Source organism: Pseudorca crassidens, chromosome 5 (genome assembly GCF_039906515.1).
Source record: "Pseudorca crassidens isolate mPseCra1 chromosome 5, mPseCra1.hap1, whole genome shotgun sequence".
In the NCBI taxonomy this organism is placed as follows: Eukaryota; Metazoa; Chordata; class Mammalia; order Artiodactyla; family Delphinidae; genus Pseudorca; species Pseudorca crassidens.
The window spans coordinates 110294733-110316535 of NC_090300.1; positions in this window are offsets into that span (position 1 = coordinate 110294733).

The following is a 21803-nucleotide window of genomic DNA, read 5'->3' on the forward strand; positions in this document are numbered from 1 at the left end:
AATCTTAGGATAGAGGTGGTGAACACATTTTCCATTATATTAGCAAATGCTAATATAATTTTCTGGGTTGTCTGACAATACTTTAAAAGACATAGTTTCTTTATTTGGATAGAGGTTGCTCCTGAGCGCCTCATGCTTAGATTTGAGTTTGATAGTGTTCCTAGGTCACAAGCGTAAGGGGGCAGGGAGGGGGAGAGAGAGGAAGAGAGAGAGATTGAGATTGATTTGGGGGTGATTTTTGTATATTTCTATTCCCCTACCAGCTCCAGCAGGAGCAGTCACAGTGGCACTGCCCCTCAGAATTCCTGAGGTGGAATCTCTTAAAGCTCTGAGTCATCCCGATAAGACTCTCCAAAAATATTCACAGTCACATCCACAGAATCTGCCTAATTGGTTATCAGGATTAATGCCATCAAGCCCTTTATCTCTTTGGTTTGGTCACCACAGGAAACTTGATATTCCCGATATCCCATATTTAACACACACAATGATGCTGACTAGCGTTATTTTAAATTCAAAACCTCCTCTCAATTCCTTATTCTCAACTAATGTGCTTTCTGTTTTACATCACTGATGAAAAGAAGCAATAGCACAAGTTTGCTTTTTTATATCTCTGATAAAACAGCAATTGGAAGAGAAATTCTACATGTGCTCCACCAAGCTACTAACCTATACACTCTGCCTTCCCTCCTTGTATAATAAGGTCTGTGCTCCCATCTAAGGCAACTTCTTCACTTGCAGGGGATCACGTTCACTCTTCACTCAAGGAAATCAGTTCTGAAGTTGTTTCTTCCCAAATAGCATCAATTGTTCCTTCTATTGTCTCAGTCCCATCAACAGACAAACATGCTGTAGTCCAGTTTTCTAAAAAAGTTGCTCTGACTTCTCACTTAAGCAATCATCTCCATCTCATTTCTCAGCTCTACTTATACAGCAAAATTCCACAACAATGTTTTCTATACTCATTGTTTCCAGTTCCTGACTTCCCATTCTCTCAGGAGTCCATTTGGTTCACCATTATTCTACTGAAATGGCTCTCTCGTGAATGATATTAGGAAAATTATTTAACCTCTCTGAGCTTCAGTTTCCTCATCTGTAAATTTGAAATTTTATTTTCTGTTTAGAAGGGCTGTGGGAGGATTCAATAAGAATGTCATATTTGCATTCTACTGCCTGAGAACATAGCCAGTGAAAAGTCCATTTATAAACCCAAGAAGAAGGCCACCTTACAAAGACTGAGGCAGAACTGGGACATTGTCTCTTAGAAACCACTGAGACTGTGGATGGGGCTGTGGAGAGAACACGGGTACTGATTAGCTACAGTCTGGTCATTTTACTGAGAACTTTCAGGTGGAAGAAGACCCCCTTATACATTTGCTTACTAAACTCAGGAAGTAATGACAGCATATTTGATCTTCATGGCACTTGTTACAATTTCAAAATCCTATGCAATAAAGATGTCTTCTCCCACATCTAATAGGTTAAAATATATGCTGGAGCTTGTACTACTGGCTCATGAGCACCAGCTGTTAAATATTCCAAAATTTTGTAAGCCAGTTGTTACTCTGCTGGTAGCATGAAAATGACCATGGAGGAAGTAGTTATAACGCAGAAACTGGCAAACAGTACAAATCAGGGCATTAATTAGTAACTGATTTACCAACACTGCATATTATAATATGATAGTCATATGATTCCATGTGTTACTTAATTATATTCAATTTGACTTTTAATTTTTATTTATTTATGGCTGTGTTGGGTCTTCGTTTCTGTGCGAGGGCTTTCTCTAGTTGTGGCAAGCAGGGGCCACTCTTCATCGGGGTGTGCGGGCCTCTCACTATTGCGGTCCCTCTTGTTGCGGGGCACAGGCTCCAGACGCACAGGTTCAGTAGTTGTGGCTCATGGGCCTAGTTGCTCCGTGGCATGTGGGATCTTCCCAGACCAGGGCTTGAACCCGTGTCCCCTGCAGGCAGATTCTCAACCACTGCGCCACCAGGGAAGCCCTTCAATTTGACTTTTATTCTATCTCATAAATTTTTCACATTTAAACAATGTCTACAATTGTGAAGAGATTTACAAATCAAATAGGAACTACTTGAGGAGAGTCTAAAACCTAGGGTACACTGAAAGCCTTAGAATTACTCTAGTTTCCATCTCACTAAACTAAATAATAGTACAGTCCAGCTGAATTTCTTACTTCCCCTTCATGTGAGAGGGTCTCATTTTAAGATCATAATATCCCTAAAAGAGCTCTTAAGCTTCTCAGACTGAGTTTGGTGGTCTCAAAAACAGATTGTTGAGCATGCATATGAAAATGAGTCCTATTATTAGATGAAACAAAATATAGCTATGTGACAAATACAATTTCCTATAACATTTCTTCAAAGGAAGCTACTTATGTCATTATGAAACACTCTTCCCCAATAATTTATTCTAGTTTATTCTCTATAAATATTTTGGTTTCCAGTTACAAATGTAGTTAAAATATCCAGAGCATCCTGCTATCTGATTTCCATCACACTAAAGCTATGTTTGACTAATGACTACTTGTATAGCTTCTTGTTTTACAATATTCTTCCTAATCCTAAATCACTCTCAAAGCCAGTAATAGGTTCTGATGTGTCATGTCACTCAGAATAAAGCTCCTCATGTATTTTTGATACCACTCAGACTAGGGCAAGGTAAACTCTCAACATAAAATTTTTGCTGTGAACTTTCCAGGGGAAGAACTTTTGCAAGGATGTTTTTAAAAATCTTTTTTAACCCATGCTGAATTTTGCTGAGTAACAACTCCCTAAGCCCCGACAGCATCACCCTTCTAAAATGGTTGCCTGATACAATCTCACATAAACCATTTCTTAGTTCTTTGAATTCTGAGCCTTGGTTAGTTTTCAACTCTTTTAATTTGAGGTGATATTTACATTTAATCAGAATATCTGTCTCTATTTTCCATGTATTTACATTGAGATTGTGCAATGTACCAATAAACATTGATGCTGTGCCTTAACACTAAGTTTAAAACTCCTGAAGGGACCATATATTTTTAGTATTTTAATTTTTTTATTTGCTCAGTGTCTAATATGATCAGCACCCCCAGAAGGCATGCAGTGTGTGTTGAAAGATCCTTACTTGTTTGTCAGATTTGCATAATAGGTATAATAAATCTAGAAGATATTATATGTAACTAGAAGAATCATCAATTTAGTTATAAAATGGAATATTGCAATATGGCTTTTTATATTTAAGGACCATAATGCTTTCAAACGAGTCAATGATTTTATGATGATGAGACATTTTAAATATTTTGAATAAAAATGACATTTCCAGACCCACCACACTGGTCAAATTGCTCAAATTATCTTGTTATTCTGGTCTTATAATTACAGCTTTATTTGGTGAGAAGAATTGTAGTGGTGTACTGAGTTTCAAGAACTTGGACCAGGGTTCAGTAACAGACAATATGAGGAATTTCAGAAAGTCTGAACAGTGAAATTAAGTTTATCAATACATAAGACTAAGGTCCAGACTTATAGGAAGGTTGAATTAGGGAGATCTGACAACAGGTGCTGGAGTTTGGTAAAACGTTTCTAATTTCTTGAAAGATAGAATTATGTGCCAAATGGGCTATCAGTCCAGAAGAAATCACACTCAAAAAGAGAATCAAACCAGGGTTTATTCAGCAGAGACAATACCAGATTTAGGCACTGAGAACCAGGCTACACAATTAATGAAAAGGCTGACATGACTAGCTTTCTTCCTAGAATGCTCGTAGAGTCTAGGGCTGAGGAGCAGTCTACAGATTGGTATTAAATAATATCATGTGGAAAAGAGGAGACAAAATCCAGAAAGAACATTGGGGTTTTATTACATGATTGGCAAATATGATTATCCTACAGAAAAAGTTGTTTGTAAGGCAGAATATAAACAGATTTCTGGGATCTGTATACAATATGTTCCTCAAACTTGTGTCAAAACTTGTCTTTTTCTATCTCCGTTCTATCCATCCCTAAATCCCACAATTCATTCAGAAGACAGAGACAGAATCACTGAATAAAACAATATCAGCAAGCTGGTCATAAATGCGTTTTAGTCCAGAAAGCATTTGAAATGTTTAGCATACCTATGTACATAACTATTAAAATAGCGTTTCTGATCAAAACATTTGCTTTCAGATATGTACAGATTTAGTAAACTTGCTTTAGGCTTCTTGAGAAACTGCAAAATTTATAGGTAACTCTAAATGTTAAGCAGTGCACTAGAAAGTTATTTGCATTAATATACTGAAGCATAAATGTTTCTCTAGTTAAACATTCATAAGAAAGTGTTGGTAAAGCCTCAACTGACTGACTTCTATATATTTTCTTAAAACATACACTTCATTTGCTCAACTAAAATTTAACTAGAAGATTCTACACAGAAGTGAAGAAATAGGTCTTATTCAGAAATTGTGAAGGGCAAGTGTTTATAATCATTAGATTTTGTTGAGCAGAAATAACTGATATAGGAAAAGGAGGGACTTCCCTGGCCGTCTAGCGGTCGGGGAACTAGGATCCTGCATGCTGCGCAGCATGGCCACAAAAAAAAAAAAAAAAAAAAAAAAAAAGGAAAAGGAACCTAAATGTACCCCTTTTAATTCATTCACTTTAGAAAACATAAAACATATGTACTAAAGTGTGTAAATTAGTTACATTGCACATCAACATAAGGATGATCTGTGAAATTATAGAATTAATTAGAATAATGTTAATTCCATGTATAAGCATAAGAGTTTTACTTAAAAAGACATATTTTAAAAAGATCATATAGTTCACCAAAGTAACATATCAGTGTATTTTTCTTTATTTCATATAAAAAAATATTTTCCAGAACAGAAAAAATAGGTTTAATATTATTTTCATATGGAACATTTTACTAATCTTTCATCAAACTTCAATATATGTTTATACAATATATAAAACCTTCCACTAATTTTAGTCAATTTAAATTTCAAAACAAATATAAAAATCAACCAGGTAGTGCTGATGGTGCACCCCGGTGGTGCAGTGGTTAAGAATCCGCCTGCCAGTGCAGGGAACAGAGGTTCAAGCCCTGGTCTGGGAAGATCCCACATGCCGCGGAGCAGCTAAGTCCATGCGCCAAAACTACAGAGCCTGTGCTCTAGAGCCCACAAGCCACAACTACTGAGCCCATGTGCCACACCTACTGAAGCCCGTGCACCTAGAGCTTGTGCTCTGCAACAAGAGAAGCCACCACAATAAGAAGCCCGCACACCGCAATGAATAGTAGCCCCCACTCGCCGCAACTAGAGAAAGCCCGCATGCAGCAACGAAGACCCAACGCAGCCAAAAATAAAAATTAATTAATTAATTAAAAAAAATCAACCAGGTAAAGTATAAAATGGGGCTAATTATCCAAATAACACTTATCCATTTCCAACAGATTCTCTTTCACGTGGTTATTATTTTCTGAAATGTGTTCTGTAATTTCCATTGAATCACCCTCCTTAGATTTTCTTAGGTTAGACACTGCCTGAATTATGCAAACAAATGAAACTATGATTTTATTTCTATTATTTACTCAGTAATTTAAAAAAAGAAACTTCCTGAAAATTTTTGTAGGAATAATTTCAAATTTTTTATAATTTTTATTGGTGTATGGTTGATTTACAATGTTGTGTTAGTTTCAGTTGTACAGCAAAGTGAATCAATTCTACATATACATATATCCATTCTCTTTTATATTATTTTCCTATGTACATCATTATAGAATATTGAGTAGTGCTATACAGTACCACTGTGCTATACAGTACGTCCTTATTAGTTATCTGTTTTATGTATGGGAGTGTGTATATATCAATCCCAACCTCCAGATTTATTCCCTGCCTTTCCTCCCTGGTAACCATAAGTTTGTTTTCTACATCTGTGACTTGAGCTGGAAGATAGAGTGGTGGAAATCACTGCCATAAAACAGAATAAAGAAATAAGAATGGGGGCTTCCCTGGTGGCACAGTGGTTGAGAATCCGCCTGCCAATGCAGGGGACACGGGTTCGAGCCCTGGTCTGGCAGGATCCCACATGCCGCGGAGCAACTGGGCCCGTGAGCCATAACTACTGAGCCTGCGCGTCTGGAGCCTGTGCTCCACAGCAAGAGAGGCCACGACAGTGAGAGGCCCACGCACCGCGATGAAGAGTGGCCCCCGCTTGCCACAACTAGAGAAAGCCCGCACACAGAAACGAAGAGCCAACACAGCCAAAAATAAATAAATAAATTTATGAAGAAAAAAGAAATAAGAATGAAAAGAAATGAGTACAGTCTCAGAGACCTCTGGGACAACATTAAACACACCAACTTTCACATTATAGGGGTCCCAGAAAAAGAAGAGAAAAGAAAAGGGCCTGAGAAAATATCTGAAGAGATTATAGCCGTAAACGTCCTTAAAATGGAGAAGGAAACAGTCACCCAAGTCCAGGAAGCACAGAAAGTCCCATACAGTATAAACTCAAGGAGGAACATGCTGAGACACATATTAATCAAACTGACAGAAATTAAATACAAAGAAAAAACATTAAAAGCAACAAGGGAAAAGCAACAAATAACGTGCAAGGGAATCTCCATAAGATTATCAATTTTTAAAACTGAAAATAATAACAACAACATACACAAACAGGACAATTACAAATGTTCATCTAACAATCTTACAAACATCTTTATTTTAAAAATGAAAGAACAATGCCATACTGTTACAAAAATTGAGTGTAATGCATCCAAGGACATGATGTTTAGAATAATAACTGCCAACCTAACTACCATATATGGTGAAGAAAATAATCAAAATTCAATAGTTAACATATTAAAAATAAATATTTAAATTTATGGATTAGGATTATTAAATACATAGTTAATTATCAATAATATAAACTAATTGATATTAACTAGTTGAATATAAACTAATCGAAAACAATATGGAGAAATGACCAATAGGGAAAGGTTTGCACATATAATCAGGAATTAAAATATTTTTATATTAAAGATATTAATTAGTGTGCATAGCTGCCACACTTTAATATGATTTACATGTAGTCATTTGAATCAAGCATTTACCAGCAAGATTTTTACCAAATTCTGAGCCTGGATACATCTCTATCCTTTTGAAATCAGGGCAATGCTTAGGGGACCTTATTAAAGAGAATAAAATTGCAAAAATAATTAGCATGCCTGTGTTCATTTTATAAACCGAAATGCCAGGAAGTGTCCTTTAGCTACAGGCTCCAAAACTTTAAATGCAAAGTAAAATATTTCTAGGTGCAGAGGAAGGATTTTGTAGTAAGTGTGGATTGAGGAAAGGACAAAACTGATAGCTGTTGAAAAGAAATAGGAGAAACTCAATAAACATTTTATGCAGAAATGAGATGAGCTGCTCATGAGATGTGATTACTCTTGACATTCATATCCTTCTTGTCCTGCTTCAGCATGGTTTATAATATACAGTAACCTACACACATGTCAGAGCTTTCCTGGACTGTTCTACAGCATGGTCCTAAGACTATTTTTCCAGCAGTACCCCAAGTATTATCGTACTTCAATGACCAAGACCAATATTGACCATGAAAATTAGCAAGTAAGATGTGATGCACCATTACCACTGTTATTGACAGGGAATTAATAACACTAGTGCCACTGAAAAGGGTTGAGGACTTTGTCCTTATACCCAGCCAATTCCAAGGTTTAGGTAAGGACAACACAAATGAACTCACTATGAAATGGAAAGTACTTACAAAGGCTACTTAAGCTTTCTAAGTGTCCTTCATGTTGTGTATATTTTTACAGTGTCTGTTTCTTTTCTCTCAGTCATTTCCCTGCCTTTAAGAAGACTTGTTTTATTTTCATTATGTGTATGAAATCTTTCTTTGTTATCTTTCATCCCAGACTACCTCTGTTTGCAATTCGGAAACTCAGTTTGTGATGTTTTCCTTCTTCATAAGAGAAATTTAATATCAAACATGAGCTACTGTACATCAACTTAAATTTCAGACTGATTATTTTAGTTGGGCAGTTGACCTGACATATTTTGCAATGACATGTTATGATTTATTTAATTAAGTTAATGATATTAAGAGCAAGAGATATCTGTCAATTAATGTTTTTAAAGCTAAGCAAGGCAAAGAGGAAGATGCTAGTATTGTCATGGAAACTAGTAAAGTATAGCAAGGGAAGTGTTTCAAATTCTGTGAAACCAAAACTAAAATATACCATAATTAGAGGGAATAATCAAACTACTTTTAGGAATAAAGCACAAAAACTATTGATAGGAAAAAAGTAAAATTTAAGGGGTAAAAATACAAGGAACCAAACTATTAGATATGAGGCTAAAAAATAAGTTGAACACAAACTATTAATGAAATTTTGATCTATAGAAAAGTCCAATTTATACTGAAAAAGGAAACATGTATAGATTGCCAAGAATAAAATATTTTGAAAATTAAATGATACCACATCTTTGAATATTAAATACGTAATAATGTTACCATATGAGGATGCAATTAACTTCTCTTGATATCAGTGGCAAAGCTTTTTAAGGGATCTGAGGCATGAAAATTGAAATTGAAATTTTAAACATAACCCTAAATAAATTGGGTAGTTTGTATTAATGACATTTAGAAAATAATGTTATTTGTCTAAATATTTCCACTCATTTTGAAAAATATTACAAGTGTATGGACAAATTATCTAAATTACTATCTAAAATACAATATAGAAAAATTATAAAGCGTTTTTTTATTTGTTTTCCTCCTTATTCAAGCTAATGTTCCCAGGAAACATTAAAATCTACTTATCTAGATGTTTAAAACCATCTTCTTACATTGTTTTACATATTTAACATTCCATTTTTATACAACACAATAATTTAATTATCTTACTACGTAATATACACTTCGAATATTTCCTTTAGTCTATGGAGAAAACTATAGAGTTGGAATAAATAGGATAGACTACTATGTTGTTCCAAAGAATTCAAAACGAGATGTTTTGAATAATCTGTTAACTTTCCACACTAAAGCCGTAAGAATAATCCTAAAGAAAAGCTACAGCCACAAAACAAAGATAAATCAAAAACAAGAACCTAAAGTGTTCAATTCTCTCATCCATTTTACATTCATTCTGATTGTGTAAAATTTAAATTCGATTGTAAGAGATAAACTTTGATCAATTAAGGGAAAATTTTCAACCAAATTATTTAACAAGTACTTATTCAGGCAGTCAGTATCTAATAATGGTCTGTTGGCTTACTGGCTAATCCTCCCTGTTATTCATACTTCCTAAGCCATGATGAAATCAAATCTCTTCTCTCTCTCTCTCTCTCCCCCCCAACCTCCCTCTCTCTTTTCTTGCTAGAAAGACACTATAAAGATCATATATGCTACCTAATTTAGTGTTCATTTAGAGAAACTAAAGATCCAAGATGTTAAATAGCCTCCCCAAAAGTCATACAACTCACTCTCGGATGAATTACATCTAGAACACAGGGATCTAGACTCCTCTCTCTTGCTAAGTTGCCCTTAATTCCTAAGTATACAGCAATTTCCCAGTAATTTTTAAGTTATGAGCAGATGTCAAATGAGCAATGAACTCTGAAAGCTGTATAAACGTGAATAAAGTTTAGAGTGATAATCAAACAAAACTTACAACAAAGTGTATTTAGCACATGCTTAATGGATACACAATCCGTATCCTGCCATAAGGTAATTGGGGTATAAATAGTAAGCAAAGATCATAAATGAGCACAATTAGTCTTTTAAATGGGCAACTGTATTGTTTTATCTCTTTAATTTTTTATGTTCTAGGTCATTAGTTATCCCTGATTCTAGTTTACCATTAGCTGTGTTTGGTCAAACTCTGCCTGGAAACATTTCATGAAGCACAAAGGCACACACCTTCAAAATAGCACTTTGAAGGTGTCCTATAGATAAGTCACCCTGGGGGTGGGAAAGGCCTCTGGAAATCCAGGATTGTAAACTAAGTCTTATGAGGGAATTAGAGCAGTTTCCAGCAGTAAAATATTTTCATCAAAAAAGTAGTACAAAAAGTTCCAAACTTGAAAAGTTGCTTGTTGCTTCAAATAACAGAGCTATACCAACTGGGACTGCTGAGCTCAAGGTTAAAGTGAAAGTACAATGATAAGCAGGGCAGGAACAAGGAATTGAACTTGAAAAATGCTGGAGCACAAAGAGGCAGCTAAGGGAGAGGGAGGTTGAACCAGTGTGAATCACACTTGCCTGGCTCGCTGGGTCTTTAGGGGTTGGAGATCAGTGCCGAAATGCATACTCTGCCTGTCTCACTCTTTGATAGCCTTAAGGTTAAAACTTCAGGAAAACAGCAGTTGACAAGTTAGAGGAAGACCACTGCCTAAAACTTGCTTCCCATTACGCTTGCTAATTTTTACATGAGGCAAGGCAATGTTACTATATTAGAAGAAACATCATTTCTTGCAGTTTGTTTACTGCCACTGAACTAACTTGCCTGCTTTTTAGCAAGTGTCCCTGGTTTAAGGAAAAGTTCATCTTAAATAAACAGGGAGCAGCAAAATAAACTATCATAGTACAATTGATGCATAACCCTTAGGGCTTTCATTGAGAGGAAAGATTATTTTAGGCGATTTTGACTTTGATAATCAGAAATGTCAGAAAAAGGTGAAGAAAGATATTGAAGATTAAAGATGAGCGTTTTAGCAAGATTATTTTAATTTATCAAAATCTTTATGACAATGCTTTTGTAATTGTAACCAATAAATGAGTTATAAAATCATTTTAAGGATACACAACCAGCATTTAAATAATAACTAGAAGAGAACAAAAATATAATAGAAACTATAATAGTGCATGATTTATTGTAAGCATAAGTATCATTTGATGAAATTTTTGTCTCTGTATTGTTTTATGTGTGTGTGTGTGTGCATGTGTGTGTGTTCTGGCTCTCTATGCTACCGATGTGTTTATTATTTGAGTCAAAGAAAACCCAGCAAAACTCTACCCCCCTCAAAAACAAAACAAAACATTGAAAATCACTACCCCTTCTCCAAGGTGCAAACTGAAAAGGACGAATGCCCTTGACTGTACAAATAATCCTATAGGAGGTAAAGTCACAGTAACCCACCAAATCTTTACTTCTCAAAACCACCTTATTTTCCCTATTTAAAAGTCCTCCTCTCTGAACCTAATTTTATTTTCTCTCACATACACAAACATCACATACAGAGTCACAGCTCACACAAAGAATATCCTACAGAATATCACACTGACAAATGCTAATTAGCTTAAAATTTTTAACAGTTTGCTTTCTTTTTTCTCAAAATTATTTAAAATTGGTACATCTTTTCTTCACAGTTTGTCAGAAGGAACCTGTAAAATGATACAAACTGCCTTCCGCTCACTTTTTCTATTTTGAATTACTACAGCAACATCAAACTCACACACACTTATACACTTACCAACCACAGAAACAACAGGAAATCTTCAGAAAATCATTATTATCAACAGGCTCCAGACCATCCCCCTACCTATTTTCTATTCATAGATAAATGGGCAGAATAACAGCATTCCATCTGGTTTATCCCACTGGGTTTCAAATATGCCATCTGGCCCATTCTCCATAATTATATTCATCTCTTCCAACTACCTAACAAGAATGCAAAAGAAATCCTGAATTTATCTGATTTCATGAGAAGTATTTATTGAACAGTTATTCATTAAGGTTATGTTTTTATGCAATCTTTTTTCCTGACTCAGTGTTATTTTAGGATTTACTCACCTCTGCATCAATTTATTTCATGAAATGAGAGTTACCACTGTTTAACACACATCACATGGAAGACTGGGCTGGCTCCCACCTCTGTGTGATAAACGTATGACCAGTACTATGGCCATTAGAGATTGGAAAGTCCTATGTGAGTTTGAGGAGAAAGAAATGGTACAAATATTCACACATATGCAGCTATAAGTCTGTATTTTACAATACAAAATTATCCTATAATAGCATTCAAAACTAGAATTTTTCTAAGATTTCAATATAAAATTTCCAATATGCAATGAACTGTGGCTTTTACAAAGTATAAGCTATTCAGTTTTGTTACTGTTTTGGGTTTTTTTTTAATTCTTTTACTGTTCCAGCTTAATGAGGAAAAGCAATGGTGAAATTTAATAGGTCTTTTGCTAGAAGAGTTTTCTATCTAAATTACTTATGGAGCAGCAAATATGCTATGCGAGGGAAGTGTACAATGTTAAAAGTCAGAGAGCGTAGCTCTGAGAGGCTTAAGTGACTGTGTGACTCAAGATTGGTGTAAGTAATAATATGGGTTAAGGGTAAGGTGCAGGTAGCAAAGGGAGCAGTATGTTTGTTTTCTTTCTAGGTACTTCAGTACATTAACATTTCTGAATGACTGATATAAGAACAATAGACTAAATGTAGATATCAGATTACTCAACCATTTCATGCCATGAGCTAAGGATTCATTTATTTAATTATTTGTTTTATGGTGGCAAAATATACATAAAATGAAATTTACCATTTTAACTATTTTTAAGTGTACAGTTCTGTGGCATTAAGTACGATCACGTTGTTGAGCCACCTTCACCACCATCCATCTCCACAAAGTCACAAACTGAAACTCTGTACTCATTAAACAATAACCTCACACTCTCTCCCAGGTCCTGGCAACCACCAAACTACTTTCTGTATCCATAAATCTGAGTGCTCTAGATACCTTGTATACAAGTATAATCGTACAGTATTTGTCCTTTTGCGACTGGCTTATTTCATGTAGTATATTGTCTTTGAGGTCTACCGATGTCGTAGCATGTATCAGAATTTCCTTCCTTTTTAAGGATGAATACTATTCCATTGGGTTGCTTCCACATTTTGGCTGTTGTAAATAATGATCTTATGAATATGGAGGTGCAAATATCTATTTAAGTCCCTGCTTTCAATTGTTTGAGGTATATATAATATCCAGAAGTGGAATTGCTAGATCGTATGGTAATTCTATTCCTAACTGAATTAAATAACAGTGAGAAGTCTGACTCCCAACATATACATTTACTAGCTTATTTATTCAATTCTAATATCCACGTATAGTGGTTTCAGAACAGTTGACCAGTACCTTCATGGGAAACAAATTTATCAACAGAGTACAGTGCATCTATAAAGTTCCTTTTGCTTTTAATCTTGTACACTCTGCTCATTTCCAAAGATGCTGAGGTTAACATCTTTATGTTCCTTCAGAGAGGTTGTACACATCTGCAATAGTCTTAGGTAGATCCTTTTATTACATTCTGGATTTTGTCCTGGGGTCCGCAGCCTTCAAAAATATTTTTGTTTTAATTTGTATACTTTAAGGTTTCACTTTTGTACTGCAAAGTTCTATATATTTGGATAAATGCGTAATGTTATGTATCCAACATTACCATATTGTACAGAATGGATTCTCTGCCCTAAAATATCCCTTATACTTTATCTCCTCAACATCCCCCTCTCTCCCTGAGCTACTGGCAACCAATCATCTGTGTACCATTTCTATAGTTTTGCCGTTTTAGAATGTCGCATGAGTAGTATATACTGTATGTAGGCTGTTCAGGTTGGTAGACTAGTTTGTTTCACTTAGCAATATGCATTTAAGATTAATCTATGTCTTGGCATAGTTTGATAGCTCATCCATTTTTATCATTAAATAAAATGATACTCACAGTTTGTTTTTCTATTTACCTGTTCAAGGGCATCTTGGTTGCTTTCAGTTTGGGGCAATTATGAATAAAGCTTCCATAACATTTGCATGAATGTTTTCATGTGAACATACGCTTTCCAATCATTTGGGTACAAATCTATGAACACAATAGCAGGATCATATGGTAAAACTATGTTTATCTTCGTAAGAAACTGCCAGACTGTCTTCCAGTGTGGCTGTACCATTTTATATTCCCACAGCAATGAATGAGAGTTCCTGTTGAGGTTTGGTTTTTAACCAGCCATTTTGCAAAGGGATAACTGGATGAACTAACAAAACTCTATCACTCATTTAAACAATCTGTTAAATATCCTCAGTGATTTCTTGTATGACACAAAGGTTAGTAATGCTGAAGTAACAAAGGCGAGAGTTTCACAGTCAGGGCGACCTTGTTAACTCACAATATTGCTTTCCACTAAAATTTAGGGCTAATCTCTCTTGACTTTCACTACTTCTCTGTATTTCACTGACTTCCTAGTACCTTCCACATGGACTTTTCTGAAATAACTTTCATACCACAGTGGCACTGATTCTCCAAGCAGTCAAAAATCCATATGTAACTTATAGTCAGCCCTCTGTATAAGCAGTTCCTCTGTACCCATGCTTCTGCATCCATGAGTTCAACCAACTTAGAGGATGTTGTAGTACTGTAGTATTTACTATAGAAAAATAATCCACATATAAGTGGACCCGCTCAGTTCAAACCCATGTTGTTGAAAGATCAACTGTATTTTAGTAACAAATCTAACTCTACACCGTTAATTCTTGCTAAATGCTTTGTCCTCCTACTTAGCAGAGTAGATTGAAGAAATGTAACGGTTATTTTATAAAGAAATATATATGTGTGTGTGTATATATGTGTGTATATATATATATATATATATATAATGTATTATGTAATGCCACCAGTCTAGGCTGCATCTAATAGAAACACTTGGGATTCTTCTTCTCATGCATGTTTCTTCACAACCAGAGAGAAGCTGACCTCCAATGTACCCAGAAACTGCATGACACTTACCACCTCTCTATTTACTAACTGACTAAGACACTGTCCCTACTGTACCTACACATACATTCACAAACTTACACTCTCATATTTTCCTTGAAATCCTTCTTGGTGTTTCTGAGTAGTTTGGGATTGGCACAAAGGAGTTAAGAACAATCCATGATTGTTCAGAATCATTTCTTCTGTTTCTCCTCCATTCCTAAGAAAGGCTTGAGAAGCCAGGATAGGGATGAAAAAGGAGCCTAGATCTCCTATCCCCCAGCTTCCCTACCCTTCCCCTCCACTCTCTGAGAGCCATGCCTCTACAATATTTTCAACTATTTTTCCTTCCTTCCCTGTACTCCCATTCCTGCCAAAGCTATCTGCAGAATTTAAAGTCTCTACCAAAAATTGTGAGCTAGTTATAACTGACTTGGGATTAATACATTTGCAAAAAAAAGTACTCATTTATGTCTTATCTAATGAAATTTATTGAGCACTTAAGATGTGCCAGAAAAAATATGGTAGCACATTTTACCTCACAATAACTTCAATATCATCATCATCATCATTATCATCATCATTATCATCTCATCATCACTCCACAAACATTTATTAAAATCCAACTATTGTAGGAATTAGAATACAATGCTAAGAAAAGCACCTCTGGTCCCACACTTGCAATCTGGTGGAATAACAGTAAAGATTTGCACAGTAGATTACAATTTAAAAATACATTCAGTTTTACCATGTATTTAGCTTTCTTTTGACTTCCTATCTCATAATTCATAATTTATCTGGTTTTGTTAACTTAGCTGCTTGAACAATAATATCTATCATTTAACCAGGTGTGAACATAGATGTACCACTTTCAGGGAGGGAATGGATAGGGAGGTTATTTCAGTTTTAAGCATGCTACATTTGCTATGGCGCATTTAGTTATAAATATCCAGTGTGTAGACAGTTTACCTTAGTAGACTGGAACTCAGGAATGAGAGGTGGGCTAAAGATTGGGGATTCACGAGATATACTATTGGCAGATGAGGCCATGGATGAAACCACCCAGGAAGAAAGGTAAATGCGATGAGAACAGGAGAAAGGATTCTAATGTCTTACATCTAAGGTTAGGTTGGTCAGAGAAGCTTGCCTGGGAGACTTATAGGGCCAGTGGAAGATGGGTGAGAAACTAGGAGATTCTGCATAGTAAGAGAGCTTCCAAAAAGAGAGCATAGTGAAACATGATTAAGATACAAGACTGAAATTTTCAAAGCAGATTCTGCAAATAGGATACGAATGATGAGGAAACCTACATTTGACAAGTAGGTTTAGAGAGATGAAATGGATATTTTGTGTTTCAAGAGTGAATGGGGTTAAGGAAGTGAAGACAGCCAGGGTAGATGGAGACTGTATGATTAAGGGTGTTAAGAGCTTTTTTCTTTGTTTTATTTTTTGTATTCACCCTTCTAAAATCAAATCTTCTCCGTGTTCTCTTGTTTTATCTAATCTCCTCCCCTCCCCTCCTTTCTCCTTCCCCTTATACCAACTCTCCCCACTCCGCCAGTCTCTCAACCTCTTTCAAATTCTGTCTTTGGTGCCCTGAGACTACTCACCTACTTTTTCTGACATTGGAATAAGAACTTGGCTGAGAGGAAAAAAGGTTGAAATCATAAAATCCCTTATACAAGTTAGATTTTACTTCTGTAGTGCTGGCTTCAACATGCAGAGGGTGTTAAGGGGGGTTTGCTTTGCCTTGCTGAGCCTCCAACTGTCAGCTGACACTGCAGTTTGGTAAATGTCACTGCTCTCTGGGGTCTTGAATGCCAGGATGCAGATGGTCCATTGGACTCTCTCTGAAGCGATTAAAGAAAGAAAAATCTGATTCTTCATGACGCATTTTTCTAAAGACATTGACCAAATGGAAAATTCTTCACCAAAGTATTTATAGAATAAACTTCCCAGTGCTGAATTCTGACATATTGGACCAACTTAGGGAAAATTTTACTTTTATTTTTACCCTAGGGAAACACCATTCCAAAACTCTTTCCTCTTTCTTTACAACACTACTTGGAATGTATTCTGGAACATGAGTAAAGTGACTATTTCACCCTTCTCTGCATATTTGTTGTAGTTGCCTGAATCTCTCCTTACTTAATGATTTCTCCATATATGAAACTAAACTCACACAACAGTGCCTAACACAGAAGATGCAGTCATTAAGTATTAGGTACTTTTGGTGAGAGGCAGAGCTTCTCTTTTACTTGAAACTGAAAATGCCCTGTGATTACATTTTAATCTCCCTTTGCATTTAGTATAAGACACATACCTCGATTTCTTACATCAGAAACACCCTCTGTCATTTCTGAATTGAAATATACAGAGAGAAGAATGTTAAAGAAACAAGAACAGCAGAGAATGAATTCTGATGGTCCATGGTGGCTGTGGAGCAGATACATACTGATTTCTGGGGGGACAGTAGCCATGTTTCCAGGAGAAGCCTGTAACCATGGAAGCCTCTTCTTATAGTATGTAGTGCTAGAGGCTTGTTCCCATTCTGTGGCATGATTTTGGGTAAGGTCCTGACTGCAGCCCAGCATCCTTTTTCACACTCTTTTTCTGTACCTGCTTCTCAAGACTCCTGGTATTCTGTGGTCTACTCATTCTAGTTTTAAAAATTTATTTTTTGCTTAAATAATAATCAAAGTCAGATTTTGTCGCCTAAAACTAAGAAGCCTGATAGATACGATTGCCATATACATCAGAAGCAGCCACCAAGGATCTTACAATTAACTCTGACTATATATTATTAATGCCTCAAAAATCTCAAGTATGGCAAATCTATGTGAAAATATTTATTCTTCAGATCTGGTAATGAAGTGAGATACTAAGGGTTCGTTACTTAAGGCATGAATCTGGTGAGTGAAGTCATGGCAGGTCAGATTCTGATTGCTGTCTATGGAGACTACTTTCCTAGTTTGACATATAAAAGCCTAAGCTCCACAAGCTATTTTTCTGACTGATTTCTAACAATGTTCCCTCAAAAAACAGAATCGATTTTTTAAAATCTACTCAATGATGTCCCAAATAATGGTTTCTGTCACCAAACTCTTCAAGACCTTTTTGTATGGTGACCTTCTAACTTCACCAGTTTAGTGACTTTTGTGACTCAGATTCCTCTCAGGATCCTCAGATCCTCAGGATCCTCTCAGATCCTCAGATGGATCATGGTTCCACCTCAGTCCCTTTGCCCTCCAAGTAGAACTTTTCTAGCTAATTTGGGTGCTCCCCTGAAAATGTCTGCCAGTTTCCTCTTGTTTAGGCCACAAATCTGAGCTGCTTCATAATTCTTTAAGAGGAAAGGTTTGTTTCAGGGTTTGGCTCAAAATAAATCTTTGTGTTGAGATGATTATATAGAACATATGTCTCAATATACCAACATACACTCAGGATCAGAAGAATTTTCTCTTGATGGATTTATAATATGGGATAAAATACAAAAGTGTTCTGGAATCCTGTAATTTAAAAGTTTGTCTTGATACTTTGCTAGTATCTTTGAATACATAAAGTGCATATACCTCTGCATGGTGGACAGAAAGTTCCTCTGCACTTTATATGCAAATAAAATGTACTTATTTCCTTGAACTGTAAGTAATCTTAGCAGATAAATGACCCCGATATATGCTTGTTACCATAGAGAGTAATTATTTGAGCTAGGTTAATAGATAAACAGTTTCTTCAGATAATTGACTTGTTTAATAACATGTAGATACATTTGAAAAATGTATCTTTTAGTGTCCAGCTGAAATAACAAAGGATATCACACCGTACCGATGTTGTTTAATTGGCAAGATGGACATTGAATAAAATCCAGTATTATTTGGATAAAACCAATATAGGTATGACATATTGCCTAGAAGTTTGACCCTTAGAGTTGGCAGGTAATCAAACTTATTTTTCTTTTCAGGAAAATCTTGTCCTATTCATGGATGGTCTTTCCATTTGAGTCTTAGCAACTTTCATAAGGGGAAGTGAAGTCCATGTTTAGCTTAGCTGATTATTGAATTATATGCCTCCATTCTTTTCCAGTATAATACAAATCTGCTTTCATGTAGTGTCAAAGAGCATAAATTCAATTCACTGCTATGTAGTACTTATCAAAACTGGGCTGAAATGGATAACATCTGTGGAATATTGAATGAATGATATTTAAACACTCTGCTCATTTATCAATCAACTTACATTAGTGATTTCAGAAAAAATTAAGCTCTGGAATACTCTGTTCTAACAAGGCCTTGAGCAAACAGTCACTGTGTAATAGAGATGAAGGTGGGATGGTCTTAGTTGGAGTGTAAGTAGACAGCCTTCATCCCAGCCACCAAGAACCTGGATTTCCCTAGATCTAGAGAGCAGTGTTTGGGAAACCTCACTCTGACTGTGTTAATCTGGTTTGATGTATTAAGACATTCCCCCAAAGGATGTGCACCAAGGCCATTCTGTTCAAATCCCCACCACCGGATTTACCTCATTGAATTGAATATGTTGTTAGGCCATGGATGTGACATAGGCTATGGATGGTGTAAGAAAGAAACGGTCCTTTGAAACTCATCATAGCATCTATTACAATTACAATGTTGACATATTTGCCATACAACTCCTCTTTACTCACAGGAAAACTTTATTTCACATATCACAGCTAGGAATAATTATACTCATGTGAAGTCAGTTTGTGTTCATCTTTGGAACACCGGGACACATGTAATGTGTTCCTAATATTCATTGGTTACTTATAAGCTGACGGACAAATTTGTGGCTAAAATCTAGCAAGTGTACAGTGACCTCTGGCCGTATTTTGTGTGTTAGTCTTTGATTTTGTGTGCTCTGGTTGTGTTTTTGTATGTTTACTTGGGGGTTGGTTTTAGACTTTGAGTTTATCTTTAACCTGTTTTGTTTCTCAACCAAAAAAAAAAAAAGAATCTGATTACAGTATTTGTATTTTTGAGTGCTGCCTGAAATTCATGTTTGAGGGTCTTTGTTTTTGAACAAAAAGGATATAAATTTGTTAGAATAATTTAAAAATGTATTGTATCTTTTTTCTCATTCATACGAAGTCTTGGGTGTGTACATTTAATATGACACCTTCTGAAGCTTTCTTTCTCTCTTCTCAATACTTGTCTTCCGTAAATCTACTTAGTCCTAATCTGTTTTTTCACACACACTATAAATAAGGTACTAACAAGTTTTCAAATATTTTATGTGCTCATAAACAATTAATTGTGAACAGTCCTTTTACTTCAAAAATAATTTAGGTAGAAACATTTGTCTTCTACTTTTAATTCAAAGACCTCCTAGGTTCCCAGTTTGGTACAAAAACTCTAAATTCAAAATGCTTCCAAAATCTTAACAACTGGACAGAGTAATTGGATAATAGAGGCAGCCACTAGTGCCCTTGTACTTCATTAGCAGAAAACTAAATAGCAGAGCTTTTAAGAAATGTTTTTAGAAGCTAAGTGAATATACCAAAGAGAGCTATTATGTGCAGAGATTTCAGACATGTAAATTGAGTTGAACTTTGTTTGCATCCATCAACCTGTCCTCAATGAGGCTAACCAGGAATTTTGTAAAGCTTTGTTACAGTAAATGATATATCTAAAATAATGATAGTCTCCAAAGTATGGTCTATTAGAGGTAGCAACCTTAACATTGGGGAGAACAGAAATTTAACTTTGTCGTTTCCAACCATACTTCAGAGTAATAGGGGTGTTTCAGTGACATCAATTGACTGACCAAATTAATAGTTAGTCCTCAGGTGTCCTTAAATAGTTAAATAATTTTATTAAGAAAGACTCTTCTTACAGCATCTGGCTCAACATAACTACCTGACTTAAAAGAAATATTTCCCAATGTTAAAAGATTATCTACTTAATTGTCAGAGAGTCTAGCAGATCCCTAGGGATAATTAGACAGAATCACACTATGGAAACTGGGAGGCACATCAAGTATATAATTTCTAACACGTTTTAAGCAGTGGCTCTCCACTTTTGCCCTGTAATTATTTCTCACACAATATGATCCATCCCAGGGCAGAATTTCTGGATATAAACATAACTTTCAGTGGGAACGACTAATGAAGGAGCAATGATCAGTGCTATCCAGCACAAGGACATGCATAAATCATAATCTCAAAATGCAAAAAACAGAATGAACTACTCTATTAATCAACAGTTAGAGTCCTCAATACATTAGTATCTTCCAAACTAATGACATCAAGTAGACTTTCATTCTAGCTAAAACTTTCTAACCCACAAAAGCAATATGAATATGTTTATTATTTCCAAATTTCCTAATACATTTTCTAATTAACTATAATTTGGGGCAACATATTAATAGCATTTCTATCAAAGCCAGTATTTTAATCAAACCAAATATTCCAAAAATGTTTTATACATTAATTTTTTTTTATAAATTAGTCTAATGTTTTATATATAATAATTGTGTTCATCTCTAATTTACTTAAAATTCTGCCACAGGACAAAATCTGTAGACAGACTTTTACAAACTTGAGATCCAACATAATATTTGGAAACCAACCAGACAATGATTGATAAAAAAGAAAATTAATATTTTTTTCTGTTCCACCTAGAGCCAAGACCAAGACAGGAAATTAAACACCTCATTGCTTTCTAGTTTTTTTCTAGGTTTACTCACTGTGGAGTCAAAGAATCCTCTGTGTGTGTGTGTGTGTTGACAGTAAGGAGAGGTTCTAACCTGACCTTTCATTCTCCCTTAGACCCAGGATTTTGTCATAGTTCCCATATATGTGCACACCCTGCTAATGCCATATTATAAAGCCCTAGGGTTTGGCAGATGCCATCTAGGTAAATGTTATTCAATATCCCTTCATCCTTCGGAACTCTATTTGTCTCCTCCATTTGTTTTCCTAACTTTCCCTCCAGCTCATTCATTTAAAACAAAAACAGGTCTTATCTTCATGTATTATTTAATATATTTGGTGTTTTGAACTGGGAGAACTGTGCTCTACATCTTACT